The sequence below is a fragment of the Rhinoderma darwinii genome, chromosome 1 (assembly GCF_050947455.1).
Source record: "Rhinoderma darwinii isolate aRhiDar2 chromosome 1, aRhiDar2.hap1, whole genome shotgun sequence".
Taxonomy (NCBI): Eukaryota; Metazoa; Chordata; class Amphibia; order Anura; family Rhinodermatidae; genus Rhinoderma; species Rhinoderma darwinii.
This window is the reverse complement of record NC_134687.1, coordinates 157,221,721-157,247,345: the sequence shown is the minus strand read 5'-3', so window position 1 is coordinate 157,247,345 and position 25,625 is coordinate 157,221,721.

Genomic DNA, 25,625 nt, shown 5'->3' with positions numbered 1-25,625 from the left:
GTGATAGCCGTGTATTACCCGGCCCCATAGACTTCTATGGGAGCCGGGCGGCCGGGTAAACGGCCGAAATTAGGACATGTCCCATTTTTTGACGGCCAGGTTTCCCGAGCCGTCAAAAAATCGGTCGTGTGAATAGCCCCATTAGGGGTCTATTGTTCCTACAGCAGCCGGGTGACGGCCGTTTTATGAACGGCCGTCACCCGAACGGGAAACCCTGTCGTGTGAATAAGGGCTAAGTAGGAATGATCTGGCAGAGAGCAGAAATCAACACTTACATTAGTCCATGGACTTGCAGGCAAAGGCGTCATTTGTAATGGTGCATGCCTATGGTCAACAGTAGTCGCTTGGCAAGGTATACACGCTTAAGGCCTCATTTACACGAGCGTGTGCGTTTTGCGCGCGCAAAAAACGCCGCGTTTTGCGTGCGCAAAAGGCACTTGACAGCTCCGTGTGTCATCCGTGTATGATGCGCGGCTGCGTGATTTTCGCGCAGCCGCCATCATAGAGATGAGGCTAGTCGACGTCAGTCACTGTCCATGGTGCTGAAAGAGTTAACTGATCGGCAGTAACTCTTTCAGCACCCTCGATAGTGCATTCCGATCACCATATCGAGTAACCTGTTGAAAAAAAAAGAGGTTCGTACTTACCGAGAACTTCCCGGCCGTTGCCTTGGTGACGCGTCCTTGGTGACGCGCCTCTCTTGACATCTGGCCCCACCTCCCTGGATGACGCGGCAGTCCATGTGACCGCTGCAGCCTGTGCTTGGCTTGTGATTGGCTGCAGCTGTCACTTGGACTGAATTGTCATCCCGGGAGGTCAGACTGGAGGAAGAAGCCAGGAGTTATCGGTAAGTCAGAACTTTTTTTTTTTTTTACACGTTCACGTATATTGGGATCGGAAGTCACTGTCCAGGGTGCTGAAACAGTTTAACTCTTTCAGCACCCTGCACAGTGACTGTCTCCTGCCGGGTTCGGTCAAAACGAGTTCGGCCGAACCCGGTAAAGGTCGGTTCGCTCATGTGTAAGACACTCCGTTCGGATTTTTGTAAACAGAAAAGCACGTGGTGCTTTTCTATTTACATTCAGTTTGACAGCTCTTCACGTGGTTTTCACGCACCCATTGACTGCAATGGGTGCGTGATGCGCGAAAACTCAGAATTTTAGAACATGTCGTGAGTTTTACGCAACGCACTCGCGCCGCGCAAAATTCACGCATCGTCTGCACTGCCCCATAGAGTAATATAGGTGCGTACGACACGCGTGAAAAGCACGCGCGTCGCACGCGCGTATATTACGCTCGTGTAAATGAGGCCTTAATCAGTGCTTTCACTTTATTGTCAAGTCCTGGAAACAATGGCGGATTATAATATGGGCGTTTCGGGCGGTCGCCCGGGGCCCGAGGCTGCCAGGGGGCCCATCGCAGCCCGAACCGCACACTATCTTAAAAAACTATGCAGCGCTGCTAGCTGCCGCGCTGCCCGCTTCCAACTGAATCTGCGTCTGCAGGACGCAGATTCAGCTGGGTTGAATGCTGGAGCCTCGCTCCAGCATTCACTCTGCCGTGAGCGGCTCGGTGCAGGCAGGCGCGATGTAGTGACGTCATCGCGCCTGCCTGCACGGAGTCACTCACAGCACAGTGCAGAGGAGGAGAAGCATCGCATCCCCCACCGTCGTGGGAACCGGGATAGGTAAGCAATTATGTTTTTTTTATTTATTAGGTACGTACATATGGGGCATTATGCTGTGTCAGCTATGGGGCATTATGCTGTGTCAGCTATGGGGCATTATACTGTGTCAGCTATGTGGCATTATGCTGTGTCAGCTATGGGTTATTATGCTGGGTCAGCTATGGGGCATTATACTGTGTCAGCTATGGGGCATTATACTGTGTCAGCTATGGGGCATTATGCTGTGTCAGCTATGGGGCATTATGCTGTGTCAGCTATGGGGCATTATGCTGTGTCAGCTATGGGGCATTATACTGTGTCAGCTATGGGGCATTATGCTGTGTCAGCTATGGGGCATTATGCTGTGTCAGCTATGGGGCATTATGCTGTGTCAGCTATGGGGCATTATGCTGTGTCAGCTATGGGGCATTATGCTGTGTCAGCTATGGGGCATTATGCTGTGTCAGCTATGGGGCATTATGCTGTGTCAGCTATGGGGCATTATACTGTGTCAGCTATGGGGGCATTATACTGTGTCAGCTATGGGGCATTATACTGTGTCAGCTATGGGGGCATTATACTGTGTCGCAGCTATGGAGGCATTATACTGTGTCGCGGCTATGGGGGCATTATACTGTGTCGCGGCTATGGGGGCATTATACTGTGTCGCAGCTATGGGGGCATTATACTGTGTCGCAGCTATGGGGGCATTATACTGTGTAGAGGCAGCTATGAAGGGCATTATACTGTGGGGGCAGCTATGGGTGGCAATATACTGTGGGGGCAGCTACGGGGGACATTATACTGAGCAATTAAAAGAGCTGCAGGTCCAAGGGGGGAGACGCTGTGTAGCACTATATACGAGGGGGGATTGTTGTATAGCACTATATAGAACGGAGCGCTGTGTATCACTATATCTAAGGGGGATTGCTGTGTAGTACTATATACAAGAGGGGGAGGGCTATGTGACGCTATTTACAGAGGGGGAGGACTGTGTAGCGCTATTTACAGGGGGCTGTGTGTGGTGCTATCTACAGTGTTTGACACAATTATATTCAGGGGCACAGTCTATGGTGCTATAATATTTAGGGGCACAGAGTTTGTACTATTTTATTCAGGGGCGCAGTGTTTGGTGCTATTATATTTAGGGGCACAGTGTGTGGCACCTTGATAATATTATCTTTGTTTATAGGTGTGGAAATGTTGGAAAAGTGAGGAGCCAAAGACATCTGAGTGGCAAATTCTGCAGAAATGGGTCATGGCCGGGAAAAGTCGTCATGAAGTCTGGACTGGATGGAGAAGAGGAAAAAAACTACGTCGTCAGCTGTGAGTCACTAGATTTATAGACAATCTGTCATCTCTACTGACATGTTTATTATAGGAAATCCTTGTATTTCATAAAGTCTTTTTGCAGTCCAGGACTGATAGACAAATAAGTGTTACTATTCCCCTTGTCAGGAGAATGTGTCCCTACACGGTGCGATACTGTCAGCGATGGTTGGAGACTGTCAGTATGTGGGGACACAGCCTTTTGACAAGGGGAGTAGTAACACCCATTTGTTAATGTCTGGACAAAAAGGAAGTGTTAACAATAGTTACAGGGCGGCGGTGGAGAAGGGGGGCCCAACTATGGGTAACAGCCCAGGGCCCATGGTCTACTTAATCCGCCACTGCCTGGAAACCATACTTTCTCTCCTTGCAATTGCTTTGTTTTTACAAAACCTTGATGAACCTCGTGAGCCAGATCAATCACTCTATTCTGAAGTTTCTGAGGTATGACAATGTGATTTTCTCTCAGTAGTAAATTTGAGTCTGACACCGAGAGCAGTGGCGCAACTACCGCGGTAGCAGCCGTAGCGGCTGCTACGGGGCCCGTGGCTTGAAGGGGCCCGTACCGCCAGCCGAAACGCCCCCCTCTATATAATCGGTGGCGCTGCTAGCAGCCGTTATGGCTGCTCCAGCAGTAGCACCGCTTCAATGGTGCCCGCGCTACCGAGCCTCCAACAAGTATGGGCCGGGCGACACAGGCCCTCTCATGCCTGTAGGCGTCGCTAGCACAGGAGGGGACCCCGGTGCTCACGACAGCCAAATACATGCATTAGCGCTGAATGGCTGGGCATGTTCTGCTTTACAATGATGCTGATTCGCTAGCGGCGCTATGACGCTGCCATGCTTGAAGGGCGCTGATTGTCGGGGCAAGTCATTCTGCCCCGCCAATAAGCGTCATTGGACGACGCTTGTTCAGCTCCTGCAGACCCGCTCAGAAGAGAGCAGATCTGCATCGCCAGCGAACAGGAACAGGATCATGTGAGTATGTAAAGTTGTTGTTTTTTTTTATTCTCATAAAACTGTTCATGGCATTATCTATAGTGGGGGCTCTATCTACAGGAGGGTCGTCTATATGTGGGCCACTATATACAGGGGGGTCTATATGTGGGGCACTAGCTACAGTGGTGGCCTGTATGTGGGGATGTGGGGCACAATCTACAGGGGGGTCTATATGTGGGGATGTGGGCCACTATATACATGGGGGTCTATATGTGGGCCACTATCTACAGGGGGGTCTATATGTGGGGATGTGGGGCACTATCTACAGGGTGATCTATATGTGGGGCACTATATACAGGGGGAGCTATATGTGAGACACTATACAGGGGTGGGCTATATGTAGAGCACTATCTACAGGGGAGCTATTTTTTAGTGCACTTTCTATAGGGGTGGGCTATATGTGGGACACTATATACAGGGGTGGGTTACCTGTGGGGCACTAGCAACAGGGTGGCTATATGTAGGGCACTGTCTACAGAGGTGGGCTATATGTGGAGCACTATCTATAGGGGAAGCTATATGTAGGGCAGCACGGTTGCTCAGTGGTTAGCACTATTGCCTTGCAGCTCTGGAGTCCATATGTGGGCACTATCTACAGGGGCTGTATGTGGGACACTATCTACAGGGGCTTCTATGTAGGTCACTATCTACAGAGGATCTATGGGGGTCACTTTCTACAGGGGGCTGTGGGGCACTATCTACATGGGGCATGGTGTGAGTGTGTGTGCGCGCGTGTGTGTATGTGTGTGTGACAGTGTATGGTACTATTATAATTAGTGACACAGTGTATGGCGCTATTATTGTTAGAGGTGCAAGAGGCCTTGAGAATTTTAACTTCGTTTATAGGTGCAGAAATGTTTTAAAAGTGAGAAGCTGAAGACATCTGAGCGGAAAACTGCAGAAATGGGTCATGGCCGGTAGAAATCCATCATGGATGTCTGGACCGGAGGGAGAAGAAAAGAACTAGAATCTGAGATGTCACCGGTGAGTCACTTAATGTAAATGTTTATTCTGCCTCTAATCAGCACTGTAGTCACTGTATGATCTGCAGCGAGATGATAGTTGGTATGATTATGATATGATTTTTTTTTTTTGTGAAACAGCATCTCCCAGCATATCCTCACCCTTGTTCGGGCCATGCTGGGAGCTGTAGTTTTACGCCGTACAAACCTATACGGCAGGGGTTTAACTAAATTGGCCTGTATTTGTTCTGGTGTTGTATATATGTACTGATCTTGGTTCTGATGCTGTATGTAAGTACTGAGCTTGGTTCTGGTGCTGTATATACGTATGAGATTGGGTTTGGTGCTGTGTATATATGTAATGAGTTTGTTTCTGGTGCTGTATATGTACTGAGCTCTGTTCTGGGGATGTATTTATGTACTGAGGTTGGTACTGGTGCTGTATTTATGTACTGAGGTTGGTTCTGGTGCTGTATTTATGTACTGAGATTTGTTCTGGTGCTGTATATATGTACTGAGCTTTGTTCTAGTGCTGTATTTATGTACTGAGGTTGGTTCTGGTGCTGTATTTATGTACTGAGGTTGGTTCTGGTGCTGTATTTATGTAATGAGGTTGGTTCTGGTGTTGTATATATGTATGGGCTTGTTCTAGTGCTGTATTTATGTACTGAGCTTGGTTCTAGTGCTGTATATATGTACTGAGCTTTTTTCTGGTGCTGTATATATGTCAGAGCTTGGTTCTGGTGCTATATTTATGTACTGAGCTTGGTTCTGGTGCTGTCTATATGTACTTAGCTTGGTTCTAGTGCAGTATTTATGTACTGATGTACTGGAGCTTGGTTGTGGTACTGTATATATGTCAGAGCTTGGTTCTGGATCTGTAGTTATATAGGATATATTTATAATAACAAAATTGCAGGGCAGATGGAATTGTTCTCAATTCATTGAATATTTAATGGGAATCTGTCAGGTAGTTTTAACCCCTTGAACCGCCACAATGCGGTGATACATGACCTGACAATATTTCCAAACATTCCCTTGTATGTTTTTTTCAGATGCAGCAAAATTCTTAAAATCCATTTTTAAAATGGCGCACACTATATGCTAATTACTCATTAGAGGGTCATGGGGCGGTGCCGCTATACTGAAGAGTCACATAGTCCTGCCTCCAAACCCACCTTTTCATGTTTGAGTAACATCTCCCTGGCTGATACAACTTTCTCGGATGTGCCATTGCCTTGTGGCACTATACATAAAGGGGGGGCTGTGTGGCACTATACACAAAGAGGGGCTGTGTGGCACTATACACAAGGGGGAGCTGTGTGGCACTATACACAGGGGGGAGCTGTGTGGTACTATACACAAGGGGGAGCTGTGTGGCACTATACACAAGGGGGAACTGTATGGCACTATTTACAAGGGGGAGGGCTGTTGCTCTATCTACAGGGGGCTGATTGTGGCATAATCTACAGGGGTCTGTGTGGGGCACTTTCTACTAAGGGGGGGCTGTGCTATACTTTCTACTAAGGGGGGCTGTGTGGCACTATATACAAGGGAGGGGGCTGTGTGGCACTATATACAGTTGAAGCTGTATATCGCTATATACAGTGGGGGCTTTATGGCGATATCTACAGGGGGCTGTATGGCACTATCTACATGGGGAGGTGGGGGCGCTATCTACAAATGGGGTGTGACACTGTCTATAGGCGGGGCTATATAGCACTGTCTACAGGGGGGCTGTATGGCACATTCTACACGGGGCACTATTTATAAGGGCTTGTGGCACCCGGGGGGGGGGGCATGGTCAAGAGTTTGCTATGGGTCCCAGTCTTTCCTAGCTACATCCCTGTTTAAAGGGGTTGTCTCATCACAATGTTTTATTTTCAAAGTCTCCCTAGTGGTAATATAGCGACATCTAATGCACTTTCATGTGTTTTGTTTTTTTGCTTTTTTTTCAGTATAGCTCTCTGTGATCTCTGTAATCTCTCCCCGCAGCAGCTTCTTGCATCTTCCTGGATGATGGGTGAGCTAAACCAGCACGCAGCACTGTCACCTGTATCTCCCTACACCAGTTAGCTTCTCTGTGAAAGTGATAAGAATATGTTTAAAACATGACATTTTGCATGGACTCCATCTTGTATGGTAGGCGTCCATTTTGGATCATTGAAATTCATCTTGTGGCCTGAAGGAGCCATCTTGAGATTAATAAGTAAAAGATAATATATTAATCTAAGTCAGCAATTGTCTTGAAACAATTCCATGTTATGTGTTCTTGAGTTGAATGTTTTTATTATTCTTGTAAGGAGCAGATCAATCATCCTTGGTAGAATGGAGAATGACATTGTTTACCATAAGGGAGGGGGTCAGCCTTGAAGAAGTGCTTTGTTTAAAGAGGCTCTGTCACCACATTATAAGTGCCCTATCTCCTACATAAGGAGATGGGCGCTATAATGTAGGTGACAGCAGTGCTTTTTATTTAAAAAACTATCTATTTTCACCTTTTTATTAGCGATTTTAGCTTTATGCTAATGAGTTTCTCAATGGACAACTGGGCGTGTTTTAGTATTCACCAAGTGGGCATTGTACAGAGGAGTGTATGACGCTGACCAATCAGCGTCATACACTTCTCTCCATTCATTTAGTCAGCGCATAGGGATCCTTTTAGATGGCTATGTGCTGTCTTATACTAACACATTAACGATATTGAAGTGTTTAGACAGTGAATAGACATTCCACGGGATGTCTATTCACAATCCCGGCACTTCGTTAATGTTTCTGGGGTAGTTACAGCAGAGCAAGCGTAATCTCGCGAGATCACGCTGTAAATGACAGGTTACGACGAGATTACGCTTTCTCTGCTGTATCTACCACAGAAACATTAACGAAGTGTTGGGATTGTGAATAGACATCCCTTGGAATGTCTATTCACTGTCTAAACACTTCAATATCGTTAATGTGTTAGTATAAGACAGCACATAGCCATCTAAAAGGATTCCTATGCGCTGACTAAATAAATGGAGAGAAGTGTATGACGCTGATTGGTCAGCGTCATACTCTCCTCTGTACAACGCCCACTTGGTCAATACTAAAACACAGAGAGAACCGATAAAAACAAGGGGACATATACGAAAACACAGAAAAAGGCCATACTTACAAATGGACACAGCCAGGTCAGAAACGCTGATGATGGAATGAGCAGGTGCTTTAAATAGTAATAGCCACTCCCACTGGTCTTGAGGGGAGTGGTGTGTGGTGCATGGGATGTGTAGTAAGAAATAATAAATGAATAGTGTGTGTGCAAGTGTAATACTATGAGTGAAATATAGGGGGCAGTAATGAGTGAAGTACCTCAATAGAAATAAATGGATAATGAGGTGCAAGTGTGTAAAACATGGAGGGATAGTTTGTACGTCATCAGGCACAACGTGTATAGCCAGGTAGAAGCCTATTTGTGACGCCTTGATAGTTCATAGAGCGGGCTACCCTGCTTGCTATGCCAAACAACAACACACCATGCTCTCCCAGCATCAAAGACCCAAACACGCCCAGTTGTCCATTGAGAAACTCATTAGCATAAAGCTAAAATCGCTAATAAAAAGGTGAAAATAGATCGTTTTTTAAATAAAAAGCACTGCTGTCACCTACATTATAGTGCCCATCTCCTTATGTAGTAGATAGGGCACTTATAATGTGGTGAGAGAGCCACTTTAAGTGATTTAATGTTGTGTATCAGCCATCTTATCTGCAGTCTCCATTCTCTAGTGAGATCAGAAGTAGAGACATATTAACTTGTGTATCTGAAGTGTGTCTCCCCATGTAACAAGCGAGAGACTACCTGGGAGACCTTGAAGGGTGAAGAATCATTATAATGCATTGAAATATTCTCATTGGCTGAATGAGAGTCATTATCATATTGTAGATGATTGGCTGAAATCAAAGCCTACACCTTTTCTGTCATCATACTTATATACTTGTTTGGATCAATAAAGATCCGAGAAGTATTTTGAGCATACCAGCAGCGTCTGTGTTATTTCTCCTCCGCGATATATCGACATGGCCGGCCTTAGCTATGTGCGACACGTGCGGTCGCACAGGGCGCCGGCCGCCATGCTGTAAGGGGGGCGCCAGTGGGTACGAGCAGAAGAGAGGAGAAATGTTCCTCCCTCTGCACTGCTGCGTGAAGTGAGCGCTGATTGGAGGAGCAGCAGCAGGTGCTTCTGTCTGCTCCACCAATCGGCACAGCCTGTACTGCAGTGTCACAGACACTCAGCACCTCACGCAGCTCCTTCTTGCTGTGCTGCTGCCCCAGTGAAGACTCCTCCACGGAGCTCCAGAGTCAGGTAAGAGCAGCAGCTTTAGCTTAATCTATGTCTATTTATGTGCTGTGTGAGGGAGGGGGAGAGAGGGGGCTTTATGTGATGTGTAACAGGATGTTTTTTTGTTTTTTTAAAAGATCGATTTTGTGGGGGAGGGGAGGCTAGGTTATAGGTACTTTGAGTGTGTATTTTTTACAGATCGATTTTGTGGGGGAGGGGACATTGCCCTAAATGCTATAGGAGTGTGGGGGGATTCTTTATAAATGTATTTTGTGAGGAGGGGGACTTCTGTATAGTTTATTTAGTGGTGTAGGAGCTTATTATGAATCATGGGGGAGGGGAACTTACCGTTATGTATGGGGAGAAAGGATTCTTTAGGGTACGGCCACACGGAGCGGCCCTCACACTGTCGCAACGCGGCCAACCACCGCGCTGGCACTATGTAGGAGCGGCTGTCAAATACCTCGTTAAGGGGTATTCCGGTTACACTCGCGTGCGCACTGCCGCTCCATTCATTCTCTATGGGAGCGCCGGAGATAGCCGAGTGCAGTGTTCTGCTTTTTACGGCGCTCCCATAGAGAATGAATAGGAGGTAATTTGTTGTAATTTTCAAAATCGTGCGGCCATAAAGGGTGTATTAATTCATGGCCGCACGTTAACGCGGGTAAACCGTCCCTTTATCTGCAAAATTGTGCGGCCATGAATTAATACACCCTTTATGGCCGCACGATTTTGCAAATTACAGCAACTTACTTATTCATTCTCTATGGGAGCGCCAGAAAAAGCAGAACACTGCACTCGGCTATCTCCGGCGCTCCCATAGAGAATGAATGGAGCGGCAGTGCGCGTGTAACCGGAATACGTGCGGCCACTAACAGGCTGTTTGACAGCCGCACTGAACATGGTGCCGGCGTGGTTGTTAGCCTCGTTGCAACCGTGTCAGGGCCGCTCCGTGTGGCCTTACCCTTAGGCTGGATTCACACGAGCGTGTGCCTTTTGCGCACGCAAAAAAACACGGCGTTTTGCCTGCGCAAAATGCATTTGACAGCTCCGTGCGGCAGCAGCATATGATGCACGGCTGTGTGCTTTTTGCGCAGCCGCCATCATTATGACACTCCATTTGGATGTTTGTAAACAAAAAAGCACGTGGTGCTTTTCTGTTTTCATTCATCCTTTTCACTGCTGTTGCGCGAATCACGCTGTTCGCACGTTAGTGCTTCCGTGCGGCATGCGTGGTTTTCACGCACCCATTGACTTCAATGGGTGCGTGATGCGCAAAAAACGCTCAAAGAACGGACATGTCATGACTTTTACGCAGCGGACTCACGCAGCATAAAAATCACGCACATGTCTGCACGGCCCCATAGACTAATATAGGTCCGTGCCACGCGTGTGAAAATCACGTGCGTTGCACGGACATATATCCCGTTCGTCTGAATAAGCCATTAGAGATAATATTTGTGGGGAGAGCAACTTGATTATAAGGGCAGGAACACACAGGGCGGATACGTAAAACTACACAGTGTATACGTCCTAAGAACCGCAGGGAATTTCACCTGAAAAACAGCACCAAATTTTGGTGTCGTTTTTTGGGTGGAAAGACTGCAGAAATAAATTTTAAAAAAAGCTAATACTCCCGGCCGTAGTCCCTCTCTCTCTCTGAGCGTAGCCCCGCCTCCTGCGATGACGCTGTAGTCCATGTGTCATCTTCAGCCTTTGATTGGCTGCAGCTGTCACATGGAATGCATCGTCATCCCTGGAGGCGGGGCTACGCTCAGAACAGAATATGCATCGCTATGACTACGGCCGGGTGTATTACCTTTTTTTTTTTCTCATTAGAGATTAACGATAAGCAAAGTTTTCATCATTGATCTTCCCCTTTGTTAACACTGACCAAATACCATTATAATTGGTCAGAAACTGGCGAATCATGATGATAATTGGCTCAACTAAATAGGCCTTTAATGGGGGTATATTCAGGCTTAGTGCCTAGGGCAGCGTGAGTTGTAAATACGGCCCTGCTAAAGACGCAGATACTATTGAACACTATAGCGGGGCAGGGAGGTATCTCCCTGCTCTGCGATCTACTAGGCTGGTGGTTCCCAACATGAGGTTCCCATGAGAACGCTCCAGGGGTGCCGCGACACTCCTCTGGACAACTGCCACGGATGTGCTTTCTCTCCTCCTCCTCCTCATAGCGCAAAGTGGATGTGAGGAGGAGGAGGAGATTTTTTTGCACAACCCTTGTAGATAGCACCCCCGACTAAATGGACAGAGACGTCAGGGGCTTCTCCTGGAGTGGAATCCCTGGTCACAGCGTCTGCAACGCTGTGGACAGGGATTCCGCTTCAGGAGTTAGTTGCCCGATGTCACTGTTCATATATGGACAAAGACATCAAGCACTCCGTCAAGGAGCGGAATCCCCAGCCACAGTGAGCTACAGTGGCGCTACCTACAGGAAGGGAGTGCTACCTACAAGGGTGTGTGTGGCACTACCTACAAGGGGGCTGTGCGGCAAGGGGGGGATTTGTGGCACTACTTACTAGGGATGCACAATGCATCGAAACTTCGATACTGTGCATCCCCAAATGGTTCGAGCCACACCGGTAAGTATAGTAATACATGATGATTGAGAGCGGGGCTGCGGCTGTGTAATACAGTCACTGCCCCGCTCCTGAGTCCTGACAAGTGCACGCTGTCAGGATGATGCGATGCGGCCAGTGCTGCACTAATGAGCGGTGGCACTGAAAACAACATGGCGGCCGCACTGCAAAACACCCCCATGTTCTGTCTTCGGTGTCTGCGCCGCCGCTCATTAGTGCAGCGCCGGCCGCATCACCTCATGCTGACCGCACACGCACTTCTGTCAGGAGCGGGGCAATGACTATATTACACAGCCGCCGCCCCGCTCTATAACGGCGGAGATCAGAGAAACCGCTCATCTCCGCCGCTATTCTCCTGAATGCTGCGATCAAAACTGACTGCAGCATTCAGGGGAAAGTGAGGAGGGGCATGCCCCTTGGATCGCGTCACAGGGAATTCCTGTGACGCGATTGAGGGCCATACCATATATGGGCAGACAGCCCAGGGTCTATTAAAGGACCCCAGGGCTGTCTTACCATATTTCCTGTTGTTAGGGCATACTTAGGTCTGTCCTAACAACTGCCTGTGTACTATACATACACCGGCTAATGTACTGACATATATCTGATATATGCCAGTATATTAAAGTTTAAAAATAAAGTAAAAACATAAAGTAATGTTACATTTAAAAAAATACACATACGCCTTTTTTTTACAATAAACCTTAAAATAAGTCTCAATATATAAAATACACACATTCAGTATTGGCGCGGCTGTAATAACCTGCACAGCTATTTTTTTGCGTCATTTATGATGTGTACACTGTAAAAAAAACTTTTCACTTATTAATGTGAGGCGCGAGGTGTGATGCTGAATTTTTACCTCCATGTGCCTCACATTAATAGTAATTAACCCCATCATGTACCTTACACATTAACCCATTATAATTGAGGAACATGATGGGGTTAATTACTATTAATGTGAGGCAAATGGAAGTTAAATTCAGCATCACACCTCGCGCCTCACATCAGAAAATGGATGTGGATTTATTACTGTTGGCAAAGTATCGTTTTGGTATCGAAATTGCAATACTACACGAAGTATCGGTATTGAAGTCCAAATTCAGGTGTCGTGACATCCCTACTACCTACAAGGGGGCTGTATGGCACGAACTACAAGGGGGCTGTGTGGCACGACCTACAAGGGGCATCTGTGAGTGGCGGGCTGATGGTCATTTTACTGTGAGTGGACGGGCTGATGGTCATTTTACTGTGAGTGGGGGGCTTATGGTCATTTTACTGTGAGTGGGGGGCTGATGGTCATTTTACTGTGAGTGGGGGCTGATGGTCATTTTACTGTGAGTGGGGGGCTTATGGTCATTTTACTGTGAGTGGGGGGCTGATGGTCATTTTACTGTGAGTGGGGGCTGATGGTAGTTTTACTGTGAGTGGACGGGCTGATGGTAGTTTTACTGTGAGTGGACGGGCTGATGGTCATTTTAGGGTACGTCCATTACGGCTGAAATTACGGACCTGTTTTCAGGAGAAAACAGCTCCGGAATGTCAGACGTAATGGCATGTGCAGGCGCTATTCGCTGCGTCCATTACGGACGTAATTTGAGCTGTTTTTCTATTGAGTCAAGGGAAAACGGCTCCAATTACGTCTCAAGAAGTGACAGGCTTTTCTTTGACGCGGGCGTCTCTTTTACGCGCCGTCTTTTGACAGCGGCGCTTTTGAGCCCATTTTCGGACGTAATTTGGGGCTAAACCGCCCGAATTACGTCCGTAAATAGTGTGTGTGAACCCAGCCTTACTGTGAGTGGGGGGCTGATGGTCATTTTACTGTGAGTGGGGGGGGGGGGGGCTTATGGTCTTCAAGTGGTTTCCACGTCTGACCTCCAATTGAAATTAATAGTAGGAAGAAAATAGCTTTGGCGCTCTTTGAGCTTTTTTTGTTGCGTCTTTTGCATTCGCTTCAACGGCTTAAAAAAAAATGCTAAAAAAACCCCATCAAATAACGCTGTCAATTCAAAAGCAGATTTTTTCTGCCTTACAAAAAAAACGCTGTGTGAACATACCCTAAGAATGTAGTGCTTATTTTTAGCTATTTTCTGTCTTTCTCTAAACAATTTTTGGTAGGGGGGCCCTGAGGAATTTTTTTTTGTCCAGGGGTGGCTCAAGTCCGAAAAGGTTGGGAAACTCTGTAACAGGCTACAGAGGCGCCTGCAGCCTATGAGGCGCAGGGACAGGATCCCTGCGCAGTCGGCGTGATGACATCTCTGGATCAAGCCGGCCTACGCAAGCATCCTGTCAGGTGGAGGTGGTGGGCAGTATGGCACTGTCTACAAGGGGGAGGTGGGGGCTGTATGTCACTTTCTACAATGGGGAGGTGGGTGCTGTATGACACTGTCTACAAGGGGGCGGTGGGGGGCACTGTGTACAAGAGGGAGGTGGGGCTGTATGACACTACAAGGGGCAGATGGGGGGGCTGTATGGCACTACAAGGGGCAGATGGAGGCTGTATGACACTACAAGGGGCAGATGGGGGCTGAATGGCACTGTCTACAAGGAGGAGGTGGGGGATTATGGCACTGTCTACAGGGAAGCTGTACGGCACAATCTACAGGGGGCACTTTCTACTAGGGGGACTGTGGGGGCATTATACTCTGTGGAGGACATCATACTGTGTAGGGGCACTGCAGGGGGCAATATAATGTGTGTGGCACTTAGGGGGCATAACACTGTGTGGGCACAATTAGAGGACAAAATACTGTGTCCTTGAAGGCGTTATAATATATTACATTATTAAATATTATTATTATACTGTGTGTGGGGCACTAAAGGGGCATTACACTGTGTGGGGGCACTATATAGGGTATTATACTGTGGGGAGGAATTATGCTTTTTTATGGGGCATTTTTTATAATGGCGTGGGGCGCCTAAAGATAATTTCACACGGGGCGCCATCTACCCTAAGGCCGGCCCTGTATATCGATAACCAATAACCGCTGAGATTATTTGGACCTGAACAGGTGTACTAATACAGATGTTGGTTGACACCTAAATCTTCAGTCTAATATACTGTTGGCCAAACCTGCGTCGACATTCTCCATGGCACTACTAGAAATTTGGAGAGAAGGTAAAGTGGTTCTCTACAATGTGGTTTCTGCTCTGCTTTGTCCCCAAGACACTCAGAGAGAGTTTACCGATAAGAGCAGGTTATATCAGGGCATTAGTAATAGGTAGGACGACTGGATAGACCAGAAGCCAGAAGTCACCCTGCAGGAGAGCTCATGGCTTCTGTAATTCTCCCCTGCCGTCCTGCTTCACATTCACTCAGGTTCAATATGTCGGCACGCAAGAATCACAGAAATAGATCAATGCGCGCTACTGTTAGGATATGTTCACACGCACTGTTTTCAGATGTAATTCGGGCATTTTACGCCTCGAATTACGCCTGAAAAAATGCCCCTAATACACCTACAAACATCTGCCCATTGCTTGCAATGGGTTTTATGGTGTTCTGTTCCCACGAGGTGTAATTTTACGCATTGCTGTCAAAATACGGCACGTAAAAAGACGCCCGCAAAAAAGAAGTGCATGTCACTTCTTGGGACGTTTTTGGAGCCATTTTTCATTGACTCCATTGAAAATCCGCTCCAAAAACGGCCATAAAATACGCAGCAAAAAACGCGACTTGCTGCAAAAAAACGCCTGAAAATCAGGAGCGGTTTTCGCCTGAAAATAGCTAGGTATTTTCAGACGTTTTTGGTCACTGCGTGTGAACATACCCTAAGATTAGTTAAGCCAGGGCAGCAGCACAATCTGCACATGCACGTCCTCCATAGGCAGATGGATTGTCCATTAGAAAGTCAATGTTGTCTTGACATAGTTAGGGAATGTTCACACGCAGTGACCAAAAACGTCTGAAAATAAGGAGCTGTTTTCAGGCAAAAACAGCTCCTGATTTTCAGGCATTTTTGTAGCAACTCGCGTTTTTTGCGGTGTATTTTACGGCCGTTTTTGGAGTTGATTTTCAATGGAGTCATTGAAAAACGGCTCCAAAAACATCCCAAGAATTAACATGCACTTCTTTCTCGCGGGCGTCTTTTTACGCACCGTATTTTGACCGCGACGCGTAAAATTACACCTCGTGGGAACAGAACACCGTAAAACTCATTGCAAGCAATGGGCAGATGATTGTAGGCATATTAGGAGCGTTTTTCAGGCGTAATTCGAGGTGTAAAATGCCTGAATTACTTCGGAAAACAGTGCAGGTGAACATATCCCTAGGGTGCAGTGACGCAGCAGATTTTGTTGCAGAGAATTCCTGCGACTAAAAATCTGTTCCATTCATCTGAATGCAACAAAATCTGCTGCGTGTGACTGCACCCTTAGAGATGATGAGACTGGTGGCATGGTCCATAACTACACGACCCCAAAGAAGCTGCCGTCTCCTCCCCAGAGCCACAACCAGGGTGAACCTTTACACCGTGCAGCACAGGAAGGCTAATCTCCCCAACCATGCCAAAACCATCCACCAGCTTCTCTCCTCCCACCACTAGACACCACTGGGGCACATAAGAGGATCGGGTATGGCACAGATCCTCACTTAAACAAGGAGGGCAACATTAAAAAAAGAGCAATAAAAATAAAACCACATAAAGCAATATGAATATCTACACCTTGATGTGTATTGTCATGAATGAGAAAATGCAAAGGAGAAGATAATGGCTCAAAAAATAGACAAATACAAAAACAATGACGATGGTTTTTCTTTTCTTTTTTTCTAGCATTAATGTACATGTATATATAATTCTAACTACTATGCAATGTGTGAACTGTCTTCTACACCTTGAACTAGTTCAAATGCTCTGTTTTGTACTTTTGTATAACATGCTTAGAAAATAAAAATCTATGATTTAAAAAAAAAAAAACACAGCAAAAATGAATGTAAAGCCTTATTCACACGAGTGTGCTGCGTTTTGCGCGCGTTGCAGTTCCGTGTGTCATCAGTGAATGGTGCGTGGCTGTATGATTTTCACGCATATGCCATCCTTATGACACGCGGTTTTGATGGTTAGAAAAAGAAATTAAAGAAGTGCTTTTTTTCCCTTCATTTCTTTATCTACTTTTGAGTGAATCACGCGTGACACACGGAAGTGCTTCCGTGTGCCGTGCGCGATTTTCACGCACCCATTGACGTCAATGGGTGCGTGATGCACGAAAAATGGCCACTTCTCCATCTGGGCATCTGGGCACACTATTATCTGGCCACTCAATGTTATAAAGGCCAATAGCTATAATTCCACAATGTCATATATCCTTTGACACTTTTCATTTAAGTTTTAATAACATGGATAAGGGTACGCTGCTCCTAATCGCCAGCTGTATGACCTAGACCAGAGACATGTCCCGACACCCAAGGTACACATCCCTCCACCAAATGCCACCAAGTGTATGTAAAGTCCACAAAATAGAAACACTGTGGTAATCCGCTCAGGGATTTGGTATATGCTTTATAGAGTCATGGTTCGGACAGTACCCAAAATATAAGACATAAAAAAGTGAAGGCAGCACTCCAAATGAAGAAATTAAAATGAATAGTTCCATGTATTTTACCCACTGCAATGTTTCAGTTCCAAACAGAATTATTTTTCTATCTTGAGAAAGGTTTCTATTTGGAGCTAAAATATTGCAGTGGGTAAATGAATGGATTTAGTCATTTAAAGTGCTGCCATCTTCTCTTTTTTCTGCATTAAATTTATTTTGTTTGTTTCTACGTACATGTATGTGTCACATCTGGTAATTTGGAAACGTCAGTAATCCAGAACCCCAACAGTCTGAGTGTGTAGGGTTATTAGATTTTTTTTTATACCTATTATCTTTTTTGCAGTATTCTTATGTTATATAATAATTTTATTTTCCAGTTTTTGGTGGAGACATCTTTAAACATCATAATAGATCCTGGGCCCCAACACAAAATCCGTAACAAGGCCTCCAAGTGTCACTTGCCATCAGGAGTTGGGTGAACCCTATCAGTTGGGCCCTATCAGGCACCAGGGTAAGATGTGACTAGAACCTCTGCCACCTCTATGGTTATGCCCCTCATACCAGACTGATATGGTTTGGGATGTCACAATTTCTGCTTATTTACATTAAAAGCTCTGTGATTTGTTTGAGAAGCAAAGAATATTAATAAATATATACTCCATATTGTCATAGTAAGACTCCAGACATCGTAATGTGAAATATTACACAATTACTCCCACAAAGATGGTAAAAAAGACAATACAATATATTAATGACAATACTTTTTTATTTTCATCAATTCCTATGGTAAGGAGCTCTATAACAGGTAACATGGTGAGTACAACCCAAGAGCTGGTCTATATTCAGGCTCGCAGTGTTATATCCATTTAGCAGCTTCACCAGTCCATAGAAATGCTGAGAGAAAGAGAACGTATTGTCCAGGCCTGTGTCCATTATCGCAGGAGGTGCGACCAACAAAGTTTATCATGGAACTGGTGAAGAAATAGATTTTGTATCTTTTAATATTTCTGTTTGACACAATTTGTAGTCTTTTAGCAGGAACATCTTTAGTTCTGCGCAATTCCATTCAAGTCCTACACACTGTATTTATAGAAGGCCTTTGAGGAAAGTCTTTTTAGGTTTATAGTAATGTCCTGTGAGGTTAACAACCTGTCTCTCTCTCCCTATAAAGGATTTCCAGGTTTGATATCCTTAAGTCCAGAGTAAGATAGCAATGTATCCATTAGAGAGTCAAGAAATGCCGTGTTTCCATCATGTCTTCCAGTATTGATGTCCTTTTCTTTTTTTATTCAGTAAATTCCCAATTCAGAATTAAGATTTCCAGATCTTCCAAGGAGGTGAGTAGAAAGTAAACCTTTCAGAAAATCTAAGCTTCCATCTGGGATCAAAGTGTATCCTGGTAAGAAGAGGACAAGCACATTATTTAGTATAAAATGGTCACTATGTAATAAATCTGTCACTTCAATCCCCCCAACCGCCCCATAATCAATAAGACCCTGTTTACTTACCACCACTTTACTTTGATGGATTCTGTATTACAATTCTGCAAATAGTATGTGTGTTGAGAATCTTTATTTGCTAGACTGTCAGGAGACATTAGTACTACAAGGAAGAAGGGGAAGGTCTGTAGTGGTAGAATATCTGGTCTCCTTCCTTGGAAATGTCAGTGCCAAGAAGAGCCGCTCTCATAGCTATATTTTGACAGATCGGAGTCTGTTCTAATAAGGATTCATCAAGCTTGCTCAGGCCACTTTTCAGTTGTTACTGGAGTTCTAGTTCTCCACAGTCATTTTGAGTGTCAATGTTTAAGTAGATGGAATATAGGAAGGATTAGTAGGCTGGTGATGATTCCTCTAGATACTTGTTACCGTATTCCAGGGTCCTCCCAGCAATTCCAGGATCCTTCTCACCTTCTCATCTTGTACAGCTATATCCCTCAAAACATCAATCAGTTCATTTTTGAGGAGCTTGTAATTTTGCTTGTGTCTTGTTGAGCTTTCACGATATTCGCTGTTGTTTATCAGACGTGTAAGCTTCATCTCAACATATTCCTGACAAATAGCAGTCAAGGAACTAGAAAGAAATCTGATGAGCCAAGGCATTTTCATCAGTATTAAGTCAGAGCAATCGACCAACTAACCAACCAACCAACTGACAAAAAAGTCACTGAGAAAACTGGGGAAGAGACAGTAACCAGTAGGCATTCCGCTATGACATCACACGACTTGCTATGACGACGACCTTAGTAACCAGGTGGCAAAACTTTCTGCCAGTTGGTTGTCAATTTATTAAAGGGAAATGACACTTAAATATGGATTAGCTACCACTTGATGTCTCTATCGGTTCTCTAACTGTACATTGTAAAGGCTAATTACGTAATTACGGACCCATTCATTTCTATTGGCCCACGGACACCTTTTAGTAAATTTATTGATGGGTGTCCGAGCTGAAAAAATTATAGAACCTGTTCTATTCTTGTCCGTAATTACGGCACTGACTCTCCAATTTACGGAAGCGTTGCTATGCAACATGTTGGTGACAACATTTGCAGCCTCCCTCTTTTTTTACGGATCCGTATATACAGATCAAATACGGATGCAATACAGACCGTATATATGGACGAATTGCAGATGACTACGGATCCGTATTTACGGACAGTATTTACAAACAGATGAAAATACGGCCGTGTGCATGGGGCCTAACCTATTACTATCAATTTATGTGTTAGCCATATATTACTTATCTTCTCCTATAAAGGAGTCCGGTGCACACAGTCATGCTGCAGGTAACTCCAGTCCAGGGTGGTAAAGAGTTAACAAGAAATAATACATCAGGAGACATAAATAAAATAATAATAAAGGATATACTGTATAGTTTAAAATCACTAAGAAATTCATTAATGTAAAATTATGTAATAACTGGAGTTTAAATTCTGTAGACCAGGGGTTGCTAGGGTCTTAAGAGATCAGGGGCACAAGCCCCGAAACCTATATTTACCCCCCCCCCCATACAGATGTAGCCGTCTTTACCTTGACTTTTATTGCATTAAATAAACAATGGCTAGATCTCTTCTAATACATTTTTACATACATATTGGAGATAGCATATTTATAAGACTAAGGCTGCTATAGCTACACCACTGGATAGAATTGGATGCATTGTCTCAGCAGAAAGTATCACACATGATAGGCTTAGGTACAGGGCCTCAGCCATGGCCGGCCTTAGCTATGTGCGACACGTGCGGTCGCACAGGGCGCCGGGCGCCATGCTGTAAGGGTGGCGCCAGTGAGTACGAGCTGAAGAGAGGAGAAATGTTCCTTCCTCTCCACGGCTGTGTGAAGTGAGCGCTGATTGGAGGAGCAGCAGCAGGTGCTTCTGTTCTGTCTGTTCCACCAATCGGCACAGCCTGTACTGCAGCCTCACGCAGCCCCTTCCTGCTGTGCTGCTGCCACAGTGAAGACTCCTCCACGGTTCTCCAGTGTCAGGTAAGAGCAGGTTTAGGTTAATACATGTTTATTTATGTGCAGTGTGAGGGAGGAGGGTAGAGGGAGCTTTGTGATGTGTAACAGGATGATTTTTTTTGTGTTTTTTTTGCAAAGATCGATTTTGTGGGGGAGGGGAGACTAGGTTATAGGTACTTTGTGTGTGTTTGTATTTTTTACAGATCGATTTTGAAGGTGAGGGGACATTGCCCTAAATGCTAGAGGAGTGTGGGGGGATTCTTTATAAATGTATTTTGTGAGGAGGGGGACTTCTGTATAGTTTATTTTGTGGTGTAGGAGCTTATTATGAATCATGGGGGAGGGGAACTTAGCGTTCTGTATGGGGAGAAAGGATTCTTTAGGGTACGGCCACACGGAGCGGCCCTCACACTGTCGCAACACGGCCAACAACCGCCCTGGCACTATGTAGGAGTGGCTGTCCAATACCTCATTAAGGGGTATTCCGGTTACACTCGCGTGCGCACTGCCGCTCCATTCATTCTCTATGCGTCCTTTTGGCCAAAATGATTACCAATACCCCAGGTATTTTTCATTATTATGTATATTCGCTTCTCTTGGACACAGCCGGGTCTTTGATGCTGGGAGAGCATGGTGTGTTGTTGTTTGGCATAGCAAGCAGGGTAGCCCGCTCTATGAATTATCAAGGCGTCACAAATAGGCTTCTACCTGGCTATACACGTTGTGCCTCATGACGTACACACTATCCCTCCATGTTTCACTCACTTGCACCCCATTATCCATTTATTTCTATTGAGGCACTTCATTTATTACTGCCCCCTATATTTCACTTATAGTATTACACTTGCACACACACTATTCATTTATTATTTCTTACTACACATCCCATGCACCACACACCACTCCCCTCAAGACTAGTGGGAGTGGCTATTATTATTTAAAGCACCTGCTCGCCCTTTCATCAGCATTTCTGGCCTGGCTGTGTCCATTTGTAAGTATGGCCTTTTTCGGTGTTTTTGTATATGTCCCTGTGTTTTTATTGGTTCTGTTTGTGCATCAGGAACGTTCTGTTCCAGTTTAGGATTTAGGGACTCGCAAGTCTGGGGATCCTTGTCGTGGATTGCGAGCTTGCGTCCTTTTGGCCAAAATGATTACCAATACCCCAGGTATTTTTCATTATTATGTATATTCGCTTCTCTTGGACACAGCCGGGTCTTTGATGCTGGGAGAGCATGGTGTGTTGTTGTTTGGCATAGCAAGCAGGGTAGCCCGCTCTATGAATTATCAAGGCGTCACAAATAGGCTTCTACCTGGCTATACACGTTGTGCCTCATGACGTACACACTATCCCTCCATGTTTCACTCACTTGCACCCCATTATCCATTTATTTCTATTGAGGCACTTCATTTATTACTGCCCCCTATATTTCACTTATAGTATTACACTTGCACACACACTATTCATTTATTATTTCTTACTACACATCCCATGCACCACACACCACTCCCCTCAAGACTAGTGGGAGTGGCTATTATTATTTAAAGCACCTGCTCGCCCTTTCATCAGCATTTCTGGCCTGGCTGTGTCCATTTGTAAGTATGGCCTTTTTCGGTGTTTTTGTATATGTCCCTGTGTTTTTATTGGTTCTATTCATTCTCTATGGGAGCGCCGGAGATAGCCGAGTGCAGTGTTCTGCTTTTTACGGCGCTCCCATAGAGAATGAATAGGGGGTAAGCTGTTGTAATTTGCAAAATCGTGCGGCCATAAAGGGTGTATTAATTCATGGCCGCACGTTAACGCGGGTAAACCGTCCCTTTATCTGCAAAATCGTGCGGCCATGAATTAATACACCCTTTATGGCAGCACGATTTTGCAAATTACAACAACTTACCTCCTATTCATTCTCTATGGGAGCGCCAGAAAAAGCTGAACACTGCACTCGGGTATCTCCGGTGCTCCCATAGAGAATGAATGGAGCGGCAGTGCGCATGAGCGTGTAACTGGAATATGTGCGGCCACTAACAGGCTGTGCGACAGCCGCACTGAACATGGTGCCGGCGTGGTTGTTAGCTGCGTTGCGACCGTGTCAGGGCCGCTCTGTGTGGCCTTACCCTTAGGCGGGATTCACACGAGTGTGTGCCTTTTGCGCACGCAAAAAAACGCTGCGTTTTGCCTGCGCAAAAGGCACTTGACAGCTCCGTGCGGCAGCATCATTATGACACTCCATTTGGATGTTTGTAAACTGAAAAGCACGTGGTGCTTTTCTGTTTTCATTCATCCTTTTGACAGCTGTTGCGCGAATCACGCAGTTCGCACGTTAGTTCTTCCGTGTGACATGCGTAGTTTTCACGCACCCATTGACTTCAATGGGTGCGTGATGCGCGAAAAACACTCAAAGAACGGACATGTCGTGACTTTTACGCAGCGGACCAACGCAGCATAAAAATCACGCACATGTCTGCACGGCCCCATAGACTAATATAGGTCCGTGCCACGCGCGTGAAAATCACACGCGTTGCACGGACGTATATCCCATTTGTCTGAATAAGCCCTTAGAGATAATATTTGTGGGGAGAGCAACTTGATTATAAGGGCAGGAACACACAGGGTGGATACGTAAAACTACACAGTGTATACGCCCTGAGAACCGCAGGGAATTTCACCTGAAAAACAGCACCAAATTTTGGTGGAGTTTTTTGGGCGGGAAGACTGCAGAAATAAATTTTAAAAAAAGCTAATACTCCCAGCCGTAGTCCCTCTCTGAGCGTAGCCCCGCCTCCTGCGATGACGCTGTCGTCCATGTGACCGCTGCAGCCTTTGATTGGCTGCAGCTGTCACATGGGATGCATCGTCACACCCTTGAGGCGGGGCTACGCTCAGAACAGAATACGCATCGCTATGACTACGGCCGGGTGTACTACCTTTTTTTTTTCTCATTTGAGATTAACGATAAGCAAAGTTTTTATCATTGATCTTCCCCTTTGTTAACACTGACCAAATATCATTATAATTGGTCAGAAACGAACGAATCATGATGATAATTGGCTAAACTAAATAGGCCTTTAATGGGGGTATATTCAGGCTTAGTGCCTAGGGCAGCGTGAGTTGTAAATACGGCCCTGCTAAAGACGCAGATACTATTCAACACTATAGCGGGGCAGGGAGGTATCTCCCTGCTCTGCGATCTACTAGGCTGGTGGTTCCCAACATGAGGTTCCCATGAGAACGCTCCAGGGCTGCCGCGACACTCCTCTGGACAACTGCCACGGACGTGCTTTCTCTCCTCCTCCTCATAGCGCCAAGTGGATGTGAGGAGGAGATTTTTTTGCAGAACCCCTGTAGATAGCACCCCCGACTAAATGGACAGAGACGTCAGGGGCTTCTCCTGGAGTGGAATCCCCGGTCACAGCGTCTGCAACGCTGAGGACAGGGATTCCGCTTCAGGAGTTAGTTGCCCGATGTCACTGTTCATATATGGACAGAGATATCAAGCACTCCGTCAAGGAGCGGAATCCCCAGCCACAGGGAGCTACAGTGGCGCTATCTACAGGAAGGGAGTGCTACCTACATGGGGGCTGTGTGGCACTACCTACACAGGGGCTGTGTGGCACTACCTACACGGGGGCTGTGTGGCACTACAAGGGATCTGTGTGGCACTACCTACACGGGGGCTGTGTGGCACTACCTACAAGAGTGTGTGTGGCACTACAAGGGATCTGTGTGGCACTACCTACACGGGGGCTGTGTGGCACTACCTACAAGGGTGTGTGTGGCACTACAAGGGTGTGTGTGGCACTACAAGGGATCTGTGTGGCACTACAAGGGATCTGTGTGGCACTACCTACACGGGAGCTGTGTGGCACTACCTACACGGGGGCTGTGTGGCACTACCTACACGGGGGCTGTGTGGCACTACCTACACGGGGGCTGTGTGGCACTATCTACAAGGGGGCTGTGCGGCAAGGGGGGGATTTGTGGCAATACTTACTAGGGCTGCACAATGCATCGAAACTTCGATACTGTGCATCCCAAAATGGTTCGAGCCACACAGCTAAGTATAGTAATACATGATGAATGAGAGCGGTGCTGCGGCTGTGTAATACAGCCATTGCCCCGCTCCTGAGTCCTGACAAGTGCGCGCCGCGAGGATGATGCTATGCGGCCAGCGCTGCACTAATGAGCGGCGGCACAGAAAACAACATGGCGGCCGCACTGCAAAACACCCCCATGTTCTGTCTTCGGTGTCTGCGCCGCCGCTCATTAGTGCAGCGCCGGCCGCATCACCTCATGCTGACCGCGCGTGCACTTAATGTCAGGAGCGGGGCAATGACTGTATTACACAGCAGCAGCCCCGCTCTATAACGACGGAGATCAGAGAAAACGCTCATCTCCGCCGCTATTCTCCTGAATGCTGCGATCAAAGCTGACTGCAGCATTCAGGGGAAAGTGAGGAGGGGGGATGCCCCTGGATCGCGTCACAGGGAATTCCTGTGACGCGATCGAGGGCCATACCATATATGGGCAGACAGCCCAGGGTCTATTGAAGGCCCCCAGGGCTGTCCTACCATATTTCCTGTTGTTAGGGCATACTGAGGTATGTCCTAACAACTGCCTGTGTACTATACATACACCGGCTAATGTACTGGCGCATATCTGATATATGCCAATATATTAAAGTTTAAAAATAAAGTAAAAACATAAAGTAATGTTAAATTTTAAAAAATACACATACGCCTTTTTTTTTACAATAAACATT